This window comes from Dromiciops gliroides, chromosome 4, assembly GCF_019393635.1.
Source record: "Dromiciops gliroides isolate mDroGli1 chromosome 4, mDroGli1.pri, whole genome shotgun sequence".
NCBI lineage: Eukaryota > Metazoa > Chordata > Mammalia > Microbiotheria > Microbiotheriidae > Dromiciops > Dromiciops gliroides.
This window is the reverse complement of record NC_057864.1, coordinates 148,806,005-148,828,827: the sequence shown is the minus strand read 5'-3', so window position 1 is coordinate 148,828,827 and position 22,823 is coordinate 148,806,005. Positions and strand designations below refer to the sequence as shown.

Sequence of the window (22,823 nt, the reverse complement as noted above, 5' to 3'; positions counted from 1 at the left end):
ATGGAGAGTTAATTGATGTGAGACTATATCTCAAAAGGGAGGCAAAGGTTGGATATATACATCCAGGAATCATCTGCAGAGGGAAGAAAATGGAATCTTTGGGAGTCAATGAGGTCAGCAAGTTAAAGAGTAGTATTCTAAAAGAGAAGGTGGCCCAGGTCCAACATTTGGGGGGGATACCCAAGATCAGCAGGCATGACATAGGTGAGCAAAAGAGTTTGAGAAAGGAATGATGAACATGGCTAAGTGCTACAGCAAGGTCAAGAATAATGAGGACTAAGAAAAGGACACTCAGTTTGGTATTTAAGAGATCACTGATAACTTTGCAGAGCATGTTTTCAGTTATATTATGAGGTCAGGCCAGATTGCAAAGGGTTTAGAGGAAGGTAAGAGGAGAGAAAGTAGAAGTATCAATTGTAGATGGCTTTCTTGTTTGTTTGTTTGTTTGTTTTTTGTGGGGCAATGAGGCTTAAGTCACTTGCCCAGGGTCACACAGTTAGTAAATGTCAAGTGTCTGAGACCGGATTTGAACTCAGGTGCTCCTGAATCCAGGGCCGGTGCTTTATCCACTGCACCACCTAGCTGTCCCCATGTAAATGACTTTCTTAAGTTTAGCCATGAAAGGGAGGGAAGATAATGAATGATAGGAAAGATGTTAGGGTAACGTTAGGAATTTTTTAAGGATGGGGGGAATATAAGCAAGTTTGTAGGCTATAGAAAAAGAGCTAGTAGAGAGAGAATAAAAGAGAGAGAAGGGGTGAAAGTAGGGGTAATCTGCTGGAGTAGTTGTGAGAAGAGGGAATCATGGGTGCATATAGGTGATGTTGTCAAAGAGAAGGGCCATTTCTTTATCCAAGACTGGAGTGAAGATGATAGTGGGGGGAAGATACCTGAATAGTGTTAGATGAAGATGATAAGAGAAGAGGAAGTTCTTCACAAATGGTCTTACCTTTTTTGAGCTAAGATGCTTGGTTGAGAGGGTGATGGAGGAAGGGTGTGCTGTGGGAGGCTTGAGGAGAGATGAGAAAGTTTAGAATCAATCCTGTTGAGAGTAGGCTAATGAATTGGTTAAGGAGGACTTGTTAAAGTGAGGGCCCAGTTGAGATTATGTAATGTAAATTAATAGTGGATTTGATCAGCACAGTTTCATGATTTTCTCCTGCTCAGTTCAGTAGCACATGAATATCAGTGAATGGTGGTAATAATCCAAGGCTTGGATTGGGCAAGGCAATAGAACTCACTCAATAATATCCTCCATATAATGTCAAGAGATCTAGAAGAAATTCCTTAGGACATTGGATGCTGAGGCAGTTAATCCTAACCCACTGAGGCGGATGACAGTGCAGGACAGAGCACTTGGCCCAGAGTCAGGAAGATCTGTGTTCAAATCTGGCCTCAGACACTTACTGGCTGTGTACCCCTATAAATATTAATATGAAAATGTAGTAAATAAAAATGGGGAGAATAATAATAATACCTACCTTATAGGGTTGTTATGAGGCTCAAATGAGATAGTTGTAAAAAGTGCTTAGCACAGTGTCTGGCACATAGGCACCAGATAAATACTTTCTCTATTCCCCTCTCCCTCTGCCCCCAACCTCCACCCCAACTCCCCCCACCCCAGGGGGAATTTATAGGATAGTAAGACCAAGAATCAATCTCACAGACTGAGAAAACATGGAAAGCTTACACTCTGTACTAGGAGGAGGGAATACTCACCTCACTGAACATCATAGATATGTCCAGGTATCAAAGTGAATATAAGCATGAAATAGATTTAGACAATGTATAAGCAGAAGTTAGGTGACCACTTGTTGGGCATGTTATTGTGAGGATTCCTTTCAAATATGGGTGGGATTACATGCCTTCCAAGACCCCTTCTAATTCTCCAACTCTGTTATCCTGGGTTTTTTTGTTTGTTTATTTTTTTTTTTTTTCGTGAGGCAGTTGGGGTTAAGTGACTTGCCCAGGATCACACAGCTAGTAAGTGTAAAGTGTCTGAGGTCGGATTTGAACTTAGGTCCTCCTGAATCCAGGGCCAGTGCTCTATGCACTGTGCCACCTAGCTGCCCCTGTTATCCTGGTTTTACTCCAAGTTTTCACAAGCTGTTAGACACTCACAGGTGCCAGATGTATCATGGGCTGTCAGGTCATTCCCTTTTCTTCCTCCTGTGACACAGCACACATCTTTGGGAGTTTACTCTCTGATCTTTCACTGTCCATTTCTAACTTTCTTAACTGGATAAGTTGGAAAGCAGCTTCAAACAACTTCACACACAGCAGACCCACATTCTTAGAAAAGAAGCCATGGCATATCATGTGAATGAAAGTTGGGTGTCTTGTTTACATTGTACTTTGTCACTGAAACTGGAAATTAAGGAGAAAGGGGTTAATGGGAATTATCCATAAAAGGAGGTCTTGCCTTGGGGACAGTGCCAGATAAAATGATCTTTTATACCATTACCTAGGGCTTTTTTTTTTAATGAGAACTGTTGAGAGCAGTTTGTAATAGTCCTCTCCTCTCCTTTTTCCATGGATAATGAAAAGCACTTGGTATTAACCCAAAGATCTCTCTTGACTTGAGGATGTGTAATCATATTAAATTACTAGGATTTTGGTAACACGAAAGCACCTTCTTGACTGAGGCAGCTGTTGGTTATCTTTCTTTCCCACCATTCCAATCTCTTCCTCCCATTGCTCCTTGTCTTTCTCCCCTGCCTGCCTTAGACAGAGCCTCCCTTTCCACCTTTGCAACATTCTGTGCCCTTCTCCTCCCACTCAGCTGCTCTCCCACTCCCTACATTCCACCCCAGCCTCACCTCTGACAGCATCCTTTATCTTTTTGGCCCTTTCTCAACTTCCCACGATCTCAGAACAATTCTTAATAAAGAACATTAAAAACCACCTCCCACATATCCAGCCAGCAGCTCCAAAACACAGTTTACCCATGAAACTCTGTAACAACAGGACCCATTGATTTTGCTTTGGGTACATTATTTGTGTTCCCTTTTGACTGTCAGAATTTATGCTGAGTTTACAGGCAAGGTTTTTTTGTTCTCTGGCACTTGACCTGGTGTTATATACTGGAGGTGATCATTATTTCAAACTTCAAATTCCATGGTTATTCATAACAGTTTGTCATTTTAATAGAATATTTATTAGCACCCATGAAAAAGTCTGAAGACTATAAATAACCCCAATCTTTGGTAATTATAAGAGGTTTCACACAATATAAAATTTACCAGGGATTTTTTTCTTGAGTCCTGACATTAATATTCATTATGAGCCCCAAAGTAGAAGCTATTATATTTGAGCATAATGAAGTTTACCATATGTTTCAAAGTCACTGGCAATTGTGCTTCTCATAATGACAATTAAAAAGGTCATCTTGTCTTGCCAGGCTTCATTAGATATATAAACTAGTTCATGGCTGTCTTTCTAAAATATATTAGGAGACTTATATGCAAATAAAAGGAGCCATTTTACTATTTCAAATCCCAAAGCATAGATGTTTACACCTAATTGCCAATATGCACTCTTTTAGTTCATCCATAGTTACATATTTACAGATATGGACATGTTTGAAAAATGATGTGGTAGTGTTTCCCCATAGCATCAAATTGGTCTAAGATAGAAAGGATAAGATTACTTCTGCTGAACATTATTGTTTGTAACAGTACTTCAGCATCATTCTATCCTCTGTCCCCCCAAAGCATTTTGACTGAAGAAATTGGGCATCCCTGGTAACTGTTTAGCTTTGGGGGCTGGGCAGGTTGGGAAGGTAAGGGGAAGTTGTTTCCTTCATCATGGTGGATGGGAGCCAGGAAGAGGGATCAGGAATTTGATCTTGCTTTATTGCATTAAACACAATCTGTCTTCTTACAATAATTACTTTTAGAATTTTCTTTTATTCTGAGTGGTAGGTGGACAACTGATTCTAACAATTCTACAAAAAGTAGGAACTCTCTAGAAACCTGGGACAAGTGGAGGTGGTATTGGGTGTGTCTGGTGGAAAGGAGTAGTGTATGACCATTCATTCCATGCCAGACTTAGCAAGAACTGGAGTTCCAAGGATTCTAGCGACTTTGAAAAGGATACCATAAGAATAAACAGCTTTTTATTCTTATGAAAGAAAAAACAGAATTTAGTATATTTCTCTCTGTGAATTTTCCAGCATTTTAGATTTTCGTTACCTATTTTACATTGCTGGCTACCTGTTGTTGGGAGAAATTTTTATTTCCTACTCTTTAGATATGGTAATTTTTTTTCTTTTGTGGGGCAGTGAGGGTTAAGTGACTTGCCCAGGGTCACACAGCTAGTAAGTATCAAGTGTCTGAGGCCGGATTTGAACTCAGGTTCTCCTGAATCTAGGTCTGGTGCTTTATCCACTGTGCCACCTAGCTGCCCCCATATTTCTTACTCTTTAAAATTTGAATGCCTTTACTGGATAAGATTTTGCTTTAAGTGGATTCAGTTAACCTAGGACAAGAGTCCTCAGCAACTGTAGTTTGTAGTTGTTTTGAAATGTTTAGAAGAAGATTGGTGAAGTCACTTGTCTTTTTAGGCAACAGGCTTTTTATATTCCACTGCATTCCTTAAAAATGGAAAATATTTTCTGTTCATGTAACAAATATTGATAGAACATTTACACTGCATAAGGCACCATGCTGTCATAATTTTTGTCCATAAAGCTTCAGTGTCCTCCATCAGGCATAATAATCTGTCTAGAATGGCTAACATGAATATCTGCTAGAAAGGATGAATAAATAATTTTACAGCATACTTTCCAGTCTAATGATCTTATCATTTTTTCCTCTACTACAAGGAAATTATATATTTTTTAAGCTGAGATTTCTAAAGTACAGAATGATATAGGAAAAATTAAGAGGCTTAAAAGCATTTGAAACACATCTTGATTGTAAACTCATTGATGGTGAAGATCATGCCTTATTTATCTGTAAATCCTCTTTTCCTCATGCCCCAATGCCTAGTACAGTTCTTGCATATAGTACATACTTAATAAATGTCTATTGAATTGAATTGCCTAGAATTTGCATGGTGTATTTTCTTGCAGAAAATAACTTCTTCCTTCTTTTTGCCTAAAGATGTTAACCTTTACAGAGTGTTCTTGAAGTCATGTAGTATTAAATCCCAAGTTCAGTTTGATATGAATTTAAATTGACATTTGAATCCATTTAAAAAGTTGTTGTATATGTTTGCTTAATGTCTTTAAAACACACTCATAATTTTTTAATGATTGAATTTTGTTTTGGTAAGGATATCTTTTGTAGGACTAAAAATTTTGTTTAAAAATATCTCCATCATGAAGGAGTTTATGTTACTTTAAGAGAAATAGCACAGTCAAGTGTTTAGAAGATATTGGACTGGCAGTTGGGAGAGCTATACACCCTTTGTTAATTTCTGCCAAGCCACTTAGTGTACTGTCCCCTGACTGCCTACCAGGCTGGCTGCCATGACATTAGTCATGTGTGTGATTGGTTTCCAGGAGTGGCAACATGCACTCCCCCTGCTCTATCTGGCATCACCTACTACATAAAAGTAGAATCAGAAGTAACAAAAATGTGCCATCCATGCCTTCAGTGAGGAGAATATCCTAGTTCAAGAACCCCAATTCATGCTCTCTCTCTCTCTCTCTCTCTCTCTCTCTCTCTCTCTCTCTCTCTCTCTCTCATGTACACATTTAAAGATATAAATTCACCTCTAAGTACTGCTTTGGCTGTATCCCACAAACTTTGGAATGTTGTCTCATTATTGTAATTCTCTTTAATAAAATTGATTGTTTTTATCATTTAGTCTGACCCACTCATTCTTTAGGATTAGATTATTTAGTTTCTAATTAGTTTTTAATCTGTGCTTTCATGGCCCTTTATTAAATGTAATTTTATTTCATTGTGGTTTAAAAAGGGTACATTTAATATTTCTGTTCTTCTACATTTGGCTGTGCCTCCATACATAGTGAATTTTTGTGAAGGGGCTTTATACAGGTGAGAAAAAGGTATTCTCCTTTCTATTCCTATTCTTTTTTCTCCAGAGGTCTATCATATCTCACTTTCCCAAGATACTATTCATCTCCTTGACTTCTTTCTTATTTATTTTATAGTTCAATTTATCATAAATTGAGGTCCCCCACTAATATACTTTTACTGTTTCCTCCTGCTATTCATTTAACTTTTACTTTAAGAATTTGGGGGGCAGCTAGGTGGCACAGTTGATAGAGCACCAGCCCTGGAGTCAGGAGTACCTGAGTTCAAGTCCGGCCTCAGACACTTAACACTTACCAGCTGTGTGACCCTGGGCAAGTCACTTAACCCCAATTGCCTCACTAAAAAAAAAAAAAGAATTTGGGTGCTATGCCATTTGGTGCATATATGTTTAGTATTGCTATTACTTCATTGTCTATAGTAATTTTTAGGAAGATGGTGCAGTTTTTTATTATCCCTTTTAATTGGTTCTATTTTTGCTTTTATTTTATCTGAGATTATTATTGCCACCCCTGCCTTTTTTTAAACTAGCTGAAACATAATAGCTTTTTCTCCATTGCCTTATTTTAACTCTGTGTGTGTCTCTCTGTTTCAAGTGTGTTTCTTATAAACAACATATTGTTAGGTACTCATTTCTAATCCATTCTGCTTTTTGCTTCTGTGTTATGGGTGAGTTCAATTCCATTCAGTTCTTATTATTAACTGTTCATTTCCCTCCATTCTATTTTCTTCTGTTTACCCTTCTCTTTTGTTTTTTTATCCTCTCCTCTAAAGACTGTTTTGGTTCTGACTCCTGAATTCTTTTCCTGCCTTACTTTTTGTTACCCCTTATCCCTTTACCCTCCTACTTGATATTAGGTAATATAGATATCTATTATCACTTGAGTATGTATACATGTTTTCCCTCTTTGAACCAATTAAGTGTGATGTTAAAGCATTGCCTCGCCCTCTACTCCCATTTTTTCTTCCACTGTAAAAGCTCTTCCTTATGCTATGTAAGATAATTTCCCCCATTTTTCCTCTTCCTTAATTCTTCTCCTAGTGTGTCCCTCTTTCTTACATATCTATTTTATTTTACATTATCCCAACATAATCAACTCACTCACATGCCCTCTTTCTATGTAGAATCCTTCTAAACCTAGTAATGATAAAGTTCTTAGAAAAGAACAGCTAGGTGGCACAGTAGATAAAGCACCAGCCCCGGATTCAGGAGGACCTGAGTTCAAATCTGGCCTCAGACACTTTACGCTTACTAGCTGTGTGACCCTGGGCAAGTCACTTAACCCTCATTGCCCCACCAAAAAAAGGAAAAAGAAAACACATGCATCATCTTCTCATGTAGAAAGCCAAACAGTTTAACCTTATTGAGTTTCTTGTGATTTCTCTTTAATGTTTACCTTTCTATACTTCTCTTGAGTCTTATATTTGAAAGCCAAGTTTTCTATTCAGCTCTGATCTTTTCATCAGAAATCTTTGAAAGCCCTCTATTTCATTAAATCTACTTTTTCCCCTTGAAGGATTGATTACATTCAGTGTTGGTTGTTTTGTTTTGTTTTTTTGCTGCAGGACAATGAGGGCTAAATGACTTGCCCAGGGTCACACAGCTAGCAAGTGTCAAGTGTCTGAGGCCGGATTTGAACTCAGGTTCTCCTGAATCCAGGGCTGGTTCTTTATCCACTGTGCCACCTAGCTGCCCCTGATTACATTCAGTTTTGCTGGGTAGGTTACTCTTGGTAACTCTATTCTTTTTGGAATGCCATAATCCATACCATCTGCTCTCATAACATGATAGCTGCTAAATGTTGTATGATCCTGATTATGGTTCCACCGTATTTGAATAGTTTCTTGCTGGCTGCTTCAATTATTTTCTCTTTGACTTGGGAGCTCTATAATTTGGCCATGATATTCCTGGGAGTTTCCATTTTGGGATCTCTTTCAGGTGATGATCAGTGGATTCTTTCAATGTCTAATTTACCCTCTGGTCCTAGGATGTTGGGGCAGTTTTCTTTGATAATTTCTTGAAATATGATGTGTAGGTTCTTTCTTTGATCATGGCTTTCATGTAGTTCAGTAATTCTTAAATTATCTTTCCTTGATCTGTGTTTGAGATCATTTATTTTTCAGATGAGATGTTTCACATTTTCTTTTATTTTTTTCATTCTTTTGATTTATTTTATTGTTTCTTGATGTCTCATGGGGTCATTATCTTCCAGTTGCCAAATTCTAATTTTTAAGGAATTATTATCTTCAATGAGCTTTTGTGATTCTTTTTCCATTTGGCCAATTCTGTTTTTAAGGTGTTTTTTTTTCAGTATTTTTATGCCTCCTTTTACCATGCTATTAGTTTTTTTTCATAATTTTCTTCCTTTTCTTTTCTTTTTTCCCTAATTTTCCCCTATCACTCTTATTTGAGTTTGTTAATAATTTTTTAGTTCTTTCAAGAATTTTTGTAGGGATTGTGTCTAATTCACATTTATTTTAAGGCTTTACTTGTAGCTGCTTTGACTTTATTGTCATCTTCTGAGTTTGTATCTTGATCTTTTTCATCATTATAGTAGATTTTTATGGTCAGGTTCTATTGTTGATGTTGTTTGCTTGTTTTACTACCCTATTTCTTGACCCAGGAGTTCATTTGGATCTTGCCCCTTTAAAGCTCACTCCCAACCCCCTTAGCTGTCTATTTCAGTAGAATGCAAGCTCCAAGATTTATTTTCCATTTTTTCCTGTATCTTTAACATCTAGCACAGTTCCATGCACATAGTGGTTGCTTAATAAATGTTTGAATTTATGCCAAGAATGCCATTCAATTCTTACAGTATTCTGTCATTGACATGAACAAATATTGGCACAGAGTACAAGATTTAGACTTTAACAGCAACATTTAAATGTATATTTTGTAAATAGTACAAAAACTGTGATTGTTAGCACCCTTTTCTACTTTCTTTCTGACACTCTGTTCCTGTCACTAGTGAATGGAATAGGGGTTGCTCAGGCCTGAGAACAACGTCTTTCATGATTCAGTTCAATTCAAATAATATTTATTAAGTGCCTGCTATGTGCCAGGAACTTTACTAAGCACTTTTGTTGCTGTTGCTATTGAATCATTTTTAGTCCTGTCTGATTCTCCATGACTCTATTTGGGGTTTTCTTGGCAGAGATGCTGCAGTGGTTTGCCATTTCCTTCTCCAGCTCATTGGCAGTTGAGGAAACTGAGGCAAACAGTGTTTGATGACTCACCCAGGGTCACACAGCTAGGAAGTGTCTGAGGCTAGATTTAAACTCAACAAGATGAGTATTCCTGATTCCAGTCCTGGTACTATCTCCACTGGGCCACTTAGTTGTCCCATGATAAGTATTGAAGATGCAAAAAGAAGCAAAAGACAGTCCCTCCTCTCAAGGAGGGACAATCATGAATTACCATGGCCAAAAAAAAATCCCTCATCATTTGGTAGAAAATCCTTGGGTGCCATGTTTCCTTATACTCCTCTTGGTCTGTGTGTAGCAGAGATAATTTGTTTTGGGGGCCTCTACTAAAACCCTCTAAAACAGGGCTGTTTTTTTGTGTTGTTTTTGTTGTTTGTTTTTTACTCATTTTGTATCCTGGTTCACAGTCTGGGGAAGCCTATGAACCCTTTCCTACAATAATATTTTTGAATGCGTAAAATAAACTGGAATTACAAAAGAAATTTAAAATGTTGAAATAGTTATAAAATATCTTTTAAAAATTTCATGGACCCCTTTTAAGAACCCCTATTTAGAGGATGCTACATGCATATACCTTTCGAGAAGCAAGACTGCCCCCTACAACAAGATGAAGCATCTAAGTAGGACTTTACTCCTGCAAGTCTATTTATTTGGTTCATAACAGAGAGATTTTATTAATCTTATTCATCAGTTTGTGGAAAGAGTTCTAGGTTTAGAATCTGGAAGACCTAGGTTCACACTTTTCCTCCCTCGGATGTTTGGGAGCTATGTGATCTTGGGCAATTCACTTAACCTCTAGAGGCCTCAGTTTTCTCATCTGTAAAAGGAAGAGGTTAGACTAGGTGACCTCCAGATGCCTTCTCACTCTTAATCTATGATCTTATGACCAATGAATGCTAATTTTCTCCTGAAGGACCTGGGATGTACATGTTGATACTGGAAAGAGCTCCCATTGTTAGAGTGGATTTAACAGACTAGCTAAACTTTATTTTGGATTATAGGGAGAGCTTGCCTTAAGGGTTCTGAAGAAAGTGAGACAGGAGGAGGGAGGCTTGGAAACAAGAGCCCTGAAGGAAAATAACAGGAGGGTAGTTGCTGAATAGGAGTAATGATTAAAGACAGGAAGCCTGGTAGGGACTCCCTAGTGGAGAGTGGTCTTGTGCTTTGCATCTTATATGTGCATGTCCAGGAGGGGGATGTCTTAAGGGAGAGACTGGAATAAAGTCCTCTAGGTTGGAGCTTTAGCTCTTGGGGAAAAGCTGCCCTTTGTGATGGATTTGACTGTTAAAGAGATGAATCAACACTCAGGTACAGATTCACTTGTTTATTTTGGCTAAAAGAGCCACCCCATGTCTACTTAAAGAGCTTTTGGTAGCCAATCTAGGGCCTAGAGGGACCTTGTCATGAAACCAGTTAAAACATTGTTTGACTTCTGTTCTAAGTTTTAGTTTTGTTTCTTTAAAAATCCTTCTGGTTGTAACCTAAGCCTGCTCTGAAGCTAGGCAGAACTGTCATTTTGCTGGGAAGTCATTGTAAACAGATTAAGTTAAACCCTATATGGGAGAGGCCTGGGGTAACCACATTGAGAAAAGGGGAAAAAAACTTGTAAAAAGGCAGAGAAAAAAATCATAGTCCTGGAGGAAATTTAACTACCCTATCTGAATCTTGAGAAGCATTGGAAGTTCCAGATGAGTCTTCCTTTCACAGGCAGAAGTTGGTTTTTTTTTTCCTATTGTTAATGATAGATAAGAATTAGAGTTTTAGCTTCAGGGGATCCACTTCACTGCAAAGAGAAAGTTTTAGTTGGGAGTTAGGTGGCTAAGTGGATGGAGAACCAGGTCTGCAGTCAGGAAGACCTGAGTTCAAATGTAGCCTCAGGCACTTATTGACTGTGTGACCCTGGGCAAGTCACTTGACCCTGCTTGTCTGAGTTTCCTCATCTGTAAAATGAGCTGGAGAAGGAAATGGCAAACCACTAGTTTCTCTGCCAAGAAAACCCCAAATGGTGTCATGGAGAATCAGATAGGACTAAAAATGACTCAACAACAAAAAGATTGAGAGGAAGGTCAGGATTTTAAAAATTTTATCTTAGACAACTTGTCAATAGGCTTTATTAAGTGCCTACTATGTGCCAGGCATTGTGAGGAACCTCTCCTCATTCTTTTCTTTTACTTTACTATTTATTTCTTTTCTAATTAAATAGTTTTCTATTTCTTTCTTTTTTAAAATAACAAACATTTTTATTTAAAGTTTTGAGTTTCAAATTCTATCCCTTTTTCCTTTGCTCCCCTGTCCCCTCCCTGAGGCAATAAGCAATCAGACATATGTTATATATGTTCAATTATGTAAAACAGTCATTTGGTATAAGAAAACTAGAATAAAAGAAAAAAATGAAAGAAATAAAGTGAAAAATAGCACGCTTCAGTCTGTGTTCAATCAATATCAGTTCTTTCTTTGGAGGTGGATAGTATGCTTCACCATTAGTCCTTTGGGATTATCTCGGATCATTATATTGTGAATATGATCATATGATAATGATATGATCATCATATTGAGAATAGTTAAGTCATTCACAGTTCTTCATCAAACAACATTTCTATCTCCTCATCCTTCTTAATGGTACTGCCTTCCTCTGTGATTATTTCCAATTTATCATACATATACCTTGTTTGTTCATAAATGTTTGCATGTTGTCTGTGAGCATCTTGAGAGCTAGAACTATATTTTGTCTTTTCTTTGTTTGCTTAGCATAAATGCTTGTGAATTTGACTATTCATTGGGAATACAAAGAAAGGCAAAAACAATCCATGTTTTCAAGTAGTTCATGATCTAAAGAGGGAACAATATGCAAACAGGAAAAATTGCCCTGATAGTCTAGAAGCAGAAGATAAAATAAAAATTAAAAGAATCTACTGATCACCTCCTAAAAAAGGTCCCAAAAAGACATCTCCCAGGAATATTATAGCCAAATTCCAGAGCTCCCAGGTCAAGGAGAAAATATTTCAAACAGCCAGAAAGAAACAATTCAAGTACTGTGGAGCCACAGTCAGGAAGGATAGCATAAGATCTAGCAGCTTCTACATTAAAGGACCAGAGGGCATGGAATATGATATTCCAGAGGGCAAAGGAATTGGGATTAAAACCAAGGATCACCTATCCAGCAAAATTGAGTATAATCTTTCAGGGAAAAACATGGGATTTCAATAAAAAAAAGGACTTTCAGGTATTTGTGATGAAAAGACCTGAACTAAATAGAAAATTTGACTTTCAAATACAAGACCCTAGAGAAGCATAAAAAGGTAAATAGGAAAAAGAAATCAAGAGGGATTTAAAGGTTAAACTGTTTACATTCCTACATGGGAAGATGATATGTCTAATTCACAAGAACTTTCTTAGTATTAGGGCAGATGATAGAAATAAATTTAGACAAAGGGCACAGATGGGAATTTATTATGAAGGGATATCTGTAAAGCTTTTTTGTTTATTTTTGTGTGTGAGGTGATTGGAGTTGGGTGACATGTCTGGGCTTGAGAAGTAGGTGAGTGTCTTGTGTCTGAGGCTGGATTTGGGCTCAGGTTGGGTGCTTTGTCCACTGTGTCACCTAGTTGCCCCATGATGATATCTTTAGGGTAAAATTGAGGGGTGAGAGGATTGCACTGGAGGAGAGGGGAGGGGAGAGGTAGAATGGGGTGCAATCTTATATGAAAGAAACAGGAAAGGGCTTATGGAATGGGTATAGGGGAGGAGCAGGGAAGTGAATGAGCCTTACACTAATCAGAATTGGCTCAAAGACCTTAATCTCATTGGAGTTGCCTCAAGAAGGGAATAACTATACACTCCATTGAGTGAAGTAATCTATCTAAGCTGGGCCAGCGAATGAGCCTTACACTCATCAGAATTGGCTCAAAGACCTTAATCTCATCAGAGTTGGCTCTGGGAGGGAATAACATGCACACTCAATTGGGTGGAGCAATCTATCTAACCTTGCAGGAAAGTAGGAAGGGAAGAGGACAAGGAGGGAGGTGTGAAAGAAGTGAGGGCTTATTGGGGGAGAGGGCAGACAGAAACAAATTACTTTTGAGGAGGGATAGGGTGAAAGAAGATAGAAAATAGAGCAAATATCATGGGGAAGAGAATAGGATGGAGGGAAACTTAACAATAGTAACTGTGGAAAAAATTTTGAAGCAGAGGGAAGAGTAATGTAAGATGGTGATGAGTGATTGGTGGATTGATGATTGGATGAAGATGGGGATTGATTGACAATGATGAAGATGGATTGATGGTAATGAGAACTGGTTGATGATGATAAAACTTATGGTACTTACTTTGCTGGGCTTTTATGAAGAAAAATCTTTGTCAGGTATAAGGTACTAAATAAATGTTATCTATTACTGTTGTTGCAAGAATTAACCTCATGGGTTTATTGTAAGGAAATCTTTCTTTAAAGTACTATATAGGAGCAGCCAGGTGGCACAGTGGATAAAGTAGGGGCCCTGGATTCAGGAGTACCTGAGTTCAAATCTGGCCTCAGACACTTCACACTTACTAGCTGTGTGACCCTGGGCAAGTCACTTAACCCCCATTGCCCTGCAAAAAACCAAAGCAAACCAAACCAAACTAAAGTAGTATATATATATATATATATATATATATATATATATATATATATATATATATATATATATATATATATATATATATATATATATATATATATATATATATATATATATATATATATATATATACATATATGATGAACAGGATGCTATGAGAAAAACCCAGAAAGACCTATGTGAGCTGATGCAATGTGAAATGTACTATATACAAAATAACAGCAATACTGTAAGATGATCTGCTGTGAAGGACTTTGTTACTTTCAGTAGTGCAATGATCCAAGACAACTCTGAAGGTCCTATGAAAAATGCAGTCCATCTACAAAGAGAGAACTGATGGTGTCTGAATACAGATTGCCAAAATATCGGATATTTGTTTGTGTTTATGTGAAAAAGATTGAGGACCTGATAATGACATACAGAACTTGTAGTAAACCTAGAGAGTGCAATTTTTTCTTGATTATTTAAATAATAAATGAAAATATTTCAATATATTTGGTTTCCTTTGTAATCCTATGTATTTTTTTTTCAGGGCAATGAGGGTTAAGTGACTTGCTCAGGGTCACACAGCTAGTGTCAAGTGTCTGAGGCCAGATTTGAACTCAGGTCCTCCTGAATCCAGGGCCAGTGCTTTATCCACTGTGCCACCTAGCTGCTCCCTCACTCAGACCACTCTTAGCTCCATCTTCTAGTTCCCCAAGAATGGCTTTTATTTTCATGAATTTCTCCAAATGTATCCACACCTATTCCTCATGGTAAGAGTTCTTTTCAACAGCTGTCTTATACAAGAGGTGACAATAGCATGTGTTGCTTATTTATGGTCTTAAAACAAGCATTAAGTTGGCCTCACCTAAAGCCAAGTTTTATTAGTGGCATCTTCCCTTCATAATGATTGTGCCAAATCAATTATGTGGGTCCAAATCTCTAGAATGACCAGGTCCCTCCTATTGTTCGCTGGTAGACTTGGTCCCTTTTTGATGGGTTGTTATTTTTCCATAAACATTCAGATCTGATATTGCTTCTCCACCCAGACTTCAATTGGGAGGACATGAGAGCCTCAGTAATTCACACAAAAGGATAGAAGTTGAGGTGCTATCCCTATATTGTAGAATAGATGATAAGCTCTCTGGTTACTGTGAACTTTTTGAGTACCTCAGTGATGGCATATACAGTTTTCAACACAATGTCTTGCTTTGAGGAAGCACAAACAAGAAGTCATGCCCTTCCAATCCTTCATTTAGCTACCAAAGTGATTTTCCTAAAGCACAGGTCTGATCAAGTCACTCCCCTACTCAATAAACTCCAGAGGCTCTCTGTCACCTTCAGGATCAAATACAAAATCCTCTGGTTAGCATTCAAAGCCCTTCATAACTCAGTCCTCTTCCATGCTTCTGATACCGTATTTCCCATCATACACACTTTGATCCAGTCACCCTCTGATCTCTGTCCAGTAATAAGACTCTGTTCAGTAACATCCATCTCTCAGCTATAGGCCTTTTCACTCACTGTCCTCCATGCCTGGAATGTTCTCCTTCATCTCTGCCTCCTGGATTCCCTGGCTCCCTTCAGGTCTCAGCTAAAATCCCATTTCTATAGGAAACCTGTCCCAACCCTTCTTAATTTTAGTTCTGTCCCTCTGTTATTTCATATTTATCCTGTGGATAGCTTGTTTTGTATACATTTGATTGCATGTCATCTCCCATTAGATTGTAAATTTCTTGAGAACAAGGACTGTCTTTTACTTCTTTTGGTATCCCCAGAATTGAGCACAATGTCTGGCATATAGTAGACACTTAATAAATGTTTATTGATTGATTGATACCAGAGTAATAATATAAGTTAGCAGTCAGTCAATAAACATTCATTAAGTATTTGCTATGAGTCAGACACCACTGGAAATAAGAAATAGAAAGACAGTCCCTGACCTCAAGGAAATTACAATCGAATATGGAAAGACAACATAAAAAAGGGAGTTGAAAAGCATGGGGATTGGAGCAGGAAAGGTAAGGTATGTGACTTAGGGCATGATGAAGAGTAAAGAAATACTGTAGGGTGGACAATGCCTCTAGGCTTTGTGGCTCTCTATTATTTTAAGGAAGGAAAACTCTAATTGGTGAATCACTTATCCCAGTATGGTAGTTGTTTACTTTCTCCTGAACTGCAATCCTGCACTTAATCCCTTATGTCTCAAACTCTTGGCCCCTGGCTCCATTAGGTATGTTATATTAGGGATTTGGTTTTCCCTGAGCCCACAGGGTCTTGTTTTAACAGCTGCTTCCATTGGCCATTCTTCTAGGAGCAGGATGCGTCTTTCTTCACCCTCAAACTGCTATGGTTTTGTTTCTCTCCCTCTCAATTACCATACTGATTGAATTGAGTGGAGTTGGGTGGCAGGGTTAAAAGGAGTAATGATGAGGTGATCTGTGGTTGAAGCTAGAAATTAATTTCTCACCTCACTACAGAATGCTGTGCAATGAAGGACCTTGAGCCTTTAACAAGAATGATCCCATTCTCTGCCATTGCTGCTGCTCCCAGAGACTTGTACCAGTTAACCCTGTGAAGCCTGGGTCACTTTAGGATATATATAGCTAACCAGTGGCAGAACGGGCTCTGGAACTTTGCTTTCCAGCCTGTTAGACTCCAGTATCCTTCCTAATATACCTGGTTATTCTAAACAACAGCTTTTAGGACAAGGTTGTGCTTGGGAAAAAAAATTGAAATTTCTTTTCTTATTTAAACATGTTCATAACGTATAGCTTGCAACAAAGAACTATATACAACCATCATTATTATCATATTGTGACCCAGTACCTAGATTGCTGAAGTAGTTTTATGAATAATAATAATTCCTCACATTTGTATAGTGCTTTTAGATTTGGAAGGACTTTTTCTTACAATAACCATATAAGGAAGGTTATGGAAGCATTATTATTGCCATTTTACAGATAAGGAAACTGAGGCTTTGAGAGATTAAACGACTTGGCCAGTCATATAATTATTAAGTATCTTAGGCAGAATTTGAACCTAGGCCTCCTGACTTCCTGGATTTGGACCAACTCTCTAGTTTAACTTTATCTAGGTAGTTAGGTGATACAGTGGATAGAGTGCCAAGATTGGAGTCAAAGAGACCTGAATTTAAATTTAGCCTCAGACACATTAGCTGTGTGATCTTAGGCAAGTCATTTAACCTCTGTTACTTCAGTTTCCTTATCTAAAATGGAAAAAATAATAATAATAACACCTACCTCCCTGAGTTGTTGTAAAGCTTAAATGAAGTAATAATTGTAAAGTGCTTAGCACAGTGCCAGGTGCAAAGTAAGCACTATATAAATGTTAGCTATTATAATTTTAATTATAGCACATTGGCTCACAAGCAAATTAACTATTTGAGTACTTAAGCTGCAAAAGCAGTTGTCCTGGGTGTGAGCTCACTGTATTGCCCCAGAGGTGCCCAACTTGAACTGTTTTTGTTTTGTTTTGTTTTTTTAACAATGCTATGAGTTGATGGGCAAAGGAGCAGACTTGTTCTAATATATCTGTGATACTACTTGTCACAATGCTTCAAATTTCTTCATTAGAAATACATTTCTTTGGATTGTTTCTAATTGTTTTTCCAAGAATCTTTTTTTTTTTGAAATCTAGTTTCCTATTAAAATGAGTATATTTCTAGAAGGGCTAATACTTTGCCAGTTAACAATTAATTTCTTAGGAGGGATTTTTTTTTTGATAGCTCACACATTAAATGTTTATGTGCCTTAAGGTTTACAAAGCATTTTCCTTAGAACAAAGACAACCTTTCTAATTGGGAAAGGGAATAAACATTTCTGTATCACCTACTATATGCCAGATACTATGTTAAGCACCTTTTTGATAGATTATCATCTGATCCTCAAAACCATCCTTCAAAGTAGGTGCTGGTATTCCTATTTTATAGCTGACAAAAATGAGGCAAACGGAGGTTAAAAGACTTGCACAGGGCAGCTAGGTGGTACAGTGGATAAAAGCACTGGCCCTGGATTCAGTAGGACCTGAGTTCAAATCCAGCCTCACACACTTGACACTTACTAGCTGTGTGGCCCTGGGCAAGTCACTTAACCTCCATTGCCCTGCAAAAAAACCCCAAAAAACAAAAAACTAGAGACTTGCATAGGGTCACATTGCTGGTAAATGAGACTGTATTTGAATTCAGGTCTTCCTGACTCCAGGCCCAGCAGTCTATCCACTGACCCACCTAGCTTCCTCTAATCAATTCAAACAAGACCCTCCTTCCCCCACTTAAAAAAGAAACTAGATTTCTAAATCATTTCAGCTTTAATGGCCTACAACATTGATTGAAAAGGTGTGACAACTTTAGTCTGTTTTCATTTTAGGTTGATTGCTATCATGTACAGGTGGAGTAATTTCAAAGTAGGATTAATAGAATCAAAGATTTGAGCTCTTCCTGAATGAGGTCTCCAAGATGTAGTAAAAGGTTCTTGGGCCAGAGTCCTTGGTGGTTGCCATTGCTTGCTTTGTTGGTAACTCAGAGGACCAATTGTGTTTGTTGGGTCATGAGAACCTTGAATCTCTTCTTGATAGTTACACCATGTCTTGAGTACTTGTCATCTGGGGACAATCTGGCAGGGTGATCTGAACAGGTCTGTTGTACTGCAGGGTCTGTTTTCTTTAGGGTATAGGCTGGTCCCCTTGCTTGTTGAGGTAATACTGCAAAAACATCGAGACCAATTCACTTTGCAATCCTGATACGCCACAGAAAGGAATGTGCTAAAACTACACCTCCACCATCGCCTTTGCCTCTGAGACTCCAGGGATTTTATTAACAAGCTAAGATCAAGGTATCTTAGGAACAAGGACATTTTTAGAGAAGAAGGTGGAAGGTCACAAAAACAAATTTAACCTATTTTTTAGCAATGGAAGCACTTCTATAATTACTTTTGCCTCTGGTGTCAGAACATCTGACTATATCCATGGTTTCAAGGTGGGATAAAGGTGGAGAATCATACAAGGAAAAAAGGGAGGTGAGACTGTGATCACTTTGTATCCTACAGGGAGCCACTAGTAAGCTCTAAGCTTCTAGAGCTTTATTATTTTAGGTATACATAACTCTGCAAGAGTAGATGCCATTGTGTGATCCTGGGCAAGTCACTTAACCCTCATTGCCCTGCAAAAAATAAAAAAGAGTAGATGCCAATTTTAAGATGCATAAATGTGTTTTTAAATAGCCATAAGTTCACTTTTACTAGTAATACTAGTTAGCATTCATTAGCACTTCAAGGCTTGCAAAATGCTTACATGGTCTCTCTCAGCCTTAGTTTTCTCATTAGGTCAAGTCAACAGGCATTTATTAAGTGCTTACTATATACTAGGCTGTGTGCTAATCCCTGGGGCAATGGAGGGCAAAAGATAGTCTTTGAATTTAAGAAGCGCACAATCTAATGGGTGAGACAACATGCAAACAACTATGTACAAACAAATCATACACAAGGTAAATTGGAGATAATCAATGGGGGAAAGGCCAAAGAATTTAGGGGGTCAGAGAAGGCTTCTTGGAGAAGATGGAATTTTGGCTTGGATTTGAAGGAAGCCATGGAAACCAGGATGTGGAGATGAGGGGAGAGAGCATTCCAGGCATGGGGACAGGTAGGGTAAATACCTAGAATCAGGTGAGGGAGTGTCTTACATGAAGAACAGCAAGAGACCAGTGTCAGTGGATCACAGACTATATGGAGGTGAGTCAAGTGAAAGAAGACTAAAAAGATGAGAGAAGGCCAGGTTATGAAGGGCATTGGTTTTTATATTTGATTGGTTTTTATATTTGATCCTGGAGGTGATAGGAAGCCACTGGAGTTCATTGAACCCCCTCCCCCATACACACACACACACACACACACACACACATATGTGCATACATATATATAAGTGTGTGTGTGTGTGTGTGTGAGAGAGAGAGAGAGAGAGAGAGGGAGGGAGGGAGAGAGAGAGATGGTCAGACCTACAATTTAAGATTTATTTGGCAGAAAAGTGGTGGATAGAGAGGAAGAGGCAAGGACATGTAACAGGGAGAACAACCATCAAGTTATTAAAATAGTCTAGCCATGAGTGGATACAGGTTTGTACCAGAATGTAGGCAGGGTCAAAAGAGAGAAGGAAGAATTTGTGAAAGACATTACAAAGGTTCAATCAATAATCCTTGGCAACAGAATAGATATAGGGGATAAGAGAGATGTCTGTAAAATAAAGGGATAATAATAGCCCTATCTCATGGGATTGCTGGAAAGGTCAAATGGGATTATATATGTAAAACACTTTGCAAACCTTTAAGTGCTATGTAAATGCTAGTGATGATGATGGTGGTGGTGACATCAATGACAACGACGATAATGATGATGATATTATCTAATTTGATCCTTAAAATACCCCTCTGAGGTAGGTTCCTTTATTAATCTCACTCACTTCATATATGAGGAAGTGGGGGGCTGATAGAGGTTAATTGAGGGTCATACAACTCAAAAGTTTCTAAGCTGTTTTTTCAAATTCAGGTCTTCCAGACTTCAAGTCCAGCATACTGAGCCACCTGAATGCCTTTTACATTTCCTCTATGTGCCAAGAGAAACCATAAGTTCTATATATCACTGAATGTAGTAGCTACAGTCCCTAGCTACCTGCCTCACACTTGCAAAGCAGAGAAAACGTGTTAGTATAAAGCTCACACTTTACTTCTTTGACTAGGCAGTGAGATGTATTTGCTCAAACAATTAGAATGATGCTTGGAGAGCAATCCAGTGTTCCCAGTGAGTATAGATATGACTACATCTACCTTCCAATGGGACTGTAAACTTCAGACAAAAACAGAAGAACCTACACAAAAACTTTAATGTGAGCTTTATAAGATATGTAGGAAAATGTTTGAGGACAAATGGAAGGAAAAGTGAGGAGGGATCTAAGGATTTCCTTAACTTTCTTCGATCACAATTTGAATAGATTGAAGAATTATAATCTTTTGAGAAGATATGTCACATAAACAATTTAGAATTGAGAGAATACTATAGATTGTCTCTCTCCAGGCAGACGGACAGAAGGTTTCTCTTAGTGTGTTTCATCTTTTTCTCAAGATATTTTGGCAGAAGAGATGCTTTTGGACAACATTCCAACATGAGAATCAACTTTTGGGATGTGAACTTGCTAGTCAAGTGATGTGGCTGGAAGATACCATCTTGGTATGAATCCATTTAATATTTGGCAAGTCATTTTGGAATTTAACCAAACCTAAAATTAATTTGTCTTTCTTCTCTAAGAAAATATGTTGAATTCATGATGCAATGACTGAGGGTTCCATTTGGAACCAGTATTTATTTCATTGTTCTCTGTTCATTCCTTCCCCCCAAGTCTAAGGCTGTGGTAATACCCTGATTTTTCAATATGAAGGGTCTTCAGTTGTAAGCTGATTTCAGCCTTCCTCATATTGCTTTGTAAAATGGTTGTAGGCTAACTGCCAAAAGAATAATATAGACAGTCAAAGGAAATGAGTGGGGATTTAGGTGACTTTTGTTCCCTCCATCATGTCTCTCCATGATGGCTTTTTGCCCTAAGTTGGAGAACCAGCTTCATGATGTAATTTATTTCCCTACCATATTCTAAGGTAGTCAGGTATCAAAATGTATTACTTGATACCCGGTTTGAGAGATGGAAAAACTGAGGCCATAGTGAAAGATGGCTATTTAATCATACTACACAGTCATCGGTAGCAGTGGAAATTAGACTTTGGTCTTCTAATTCCTCTGGTGGCAGCTTTTAACCAGCCACATTTAAGTTTGGTTTGAGTTGGAATGTTTGCTGTTTTCAATCTTATTTCTTTGCTTGGTCTTGTACTGAATCATAGGCCTGCATTTATCCCATCAGTGTGGGAAATAACTAACATGGTCACCAATTCAGTTTCCCCTAAGAGATGGAGTCAGGATCGGGGATTATAGAGAAGAATGCATTTGTCAGAATATAAATGATAATGAGTGAAAGTAGAAAACATTTTTCTTGTAGTGAAAGAGAAATAGACTAGCAACTAGATTTAAGTTTCCCTGAATGTATAAATTCCCAGTTAAAAGGGTAAGAATTTTGCTTGATAAGTATAGTAATGGGTCCAATTTTTGACTTTATAGCAACTTTAAAAGCTTATACTTTGATTTGTTGGAGCATGATTTTTAGATTTGATGTTTTAAGAACAAAGAAACAAACAAAACCCAACTTTATGACCTTCAGCTTTGAAGAATAAAACTATGCATCAGAAACTTTAGGTATCATTGTTGGAGTTGAATAAAGATTATGATATCTGGAGGTATTTGGATTTCCTTAATAAAATCATACTATCTTTGAAAATAGAAATGGAGAAGTCAATGAAATCAAAACAAAATAAAAATGAGACTACAGAATGGTTACTCCTACTGGTATCATCTTGCATCTCCTTGCATATCTCCTTAATTCTTACCTGGCTTCACTCATTTTATAATTCTTTGGCTTTTCTGGCTGCACTCATTTTGGATTTCTTCTATTTCTTCACAATATCCCCATTCTGGCTATCTTTTCCCCTACCAACTTTTAGCTGTCTTTTGTGTGTTGTTCCCTCATTTGATTGTAAACCCTTTGAGGGCAGGCACTATCTTTCTTTTTCATGCTTATATCCCCAGTGCTTAGCATGGTGCTAAGTTATACTATATCTAACTATAATAAGTACTTTGCTAACTATATCTACTAGCTGAGCCCAGACCATGCTTTCTCTTGATATCCAATCCATCTATTCATCCTCATTTTGCCATTTACGTTCTGTAGTGTGCAAATTCCCTCCTTCTTATCCCTAGCTGCTTTCTTCTCCCCATGTCCTCCTCCCTCCATCATTTTCTAACTCTTGCTCTAGACACAATCAAGACAGAACATGAAATAAAATATGTAATGTAATGCCACCACCACCACCACCATCATGTTGCTTCTATAAGGGCATGCCAATTGACAA

General features: G+C 37.9%; 1 protein-coding gene and 1 pseudogene across 1 annotated transcript in view; one reads left to right on the top strand and one right to left on the bottom strand.

Annotated features, from left to right (window-relative positions):
- The window catches only part of DISC1 (DISC1 scaffold protein), a 531,299-nt gene that overhangs the window by 242,497 nt on the left and 265,979 nt on the right, over positions 1–22,823 (top strand).
- Positions 18,345–18,538, bottom strand: LOC122752783 (annotated as a pseudogene).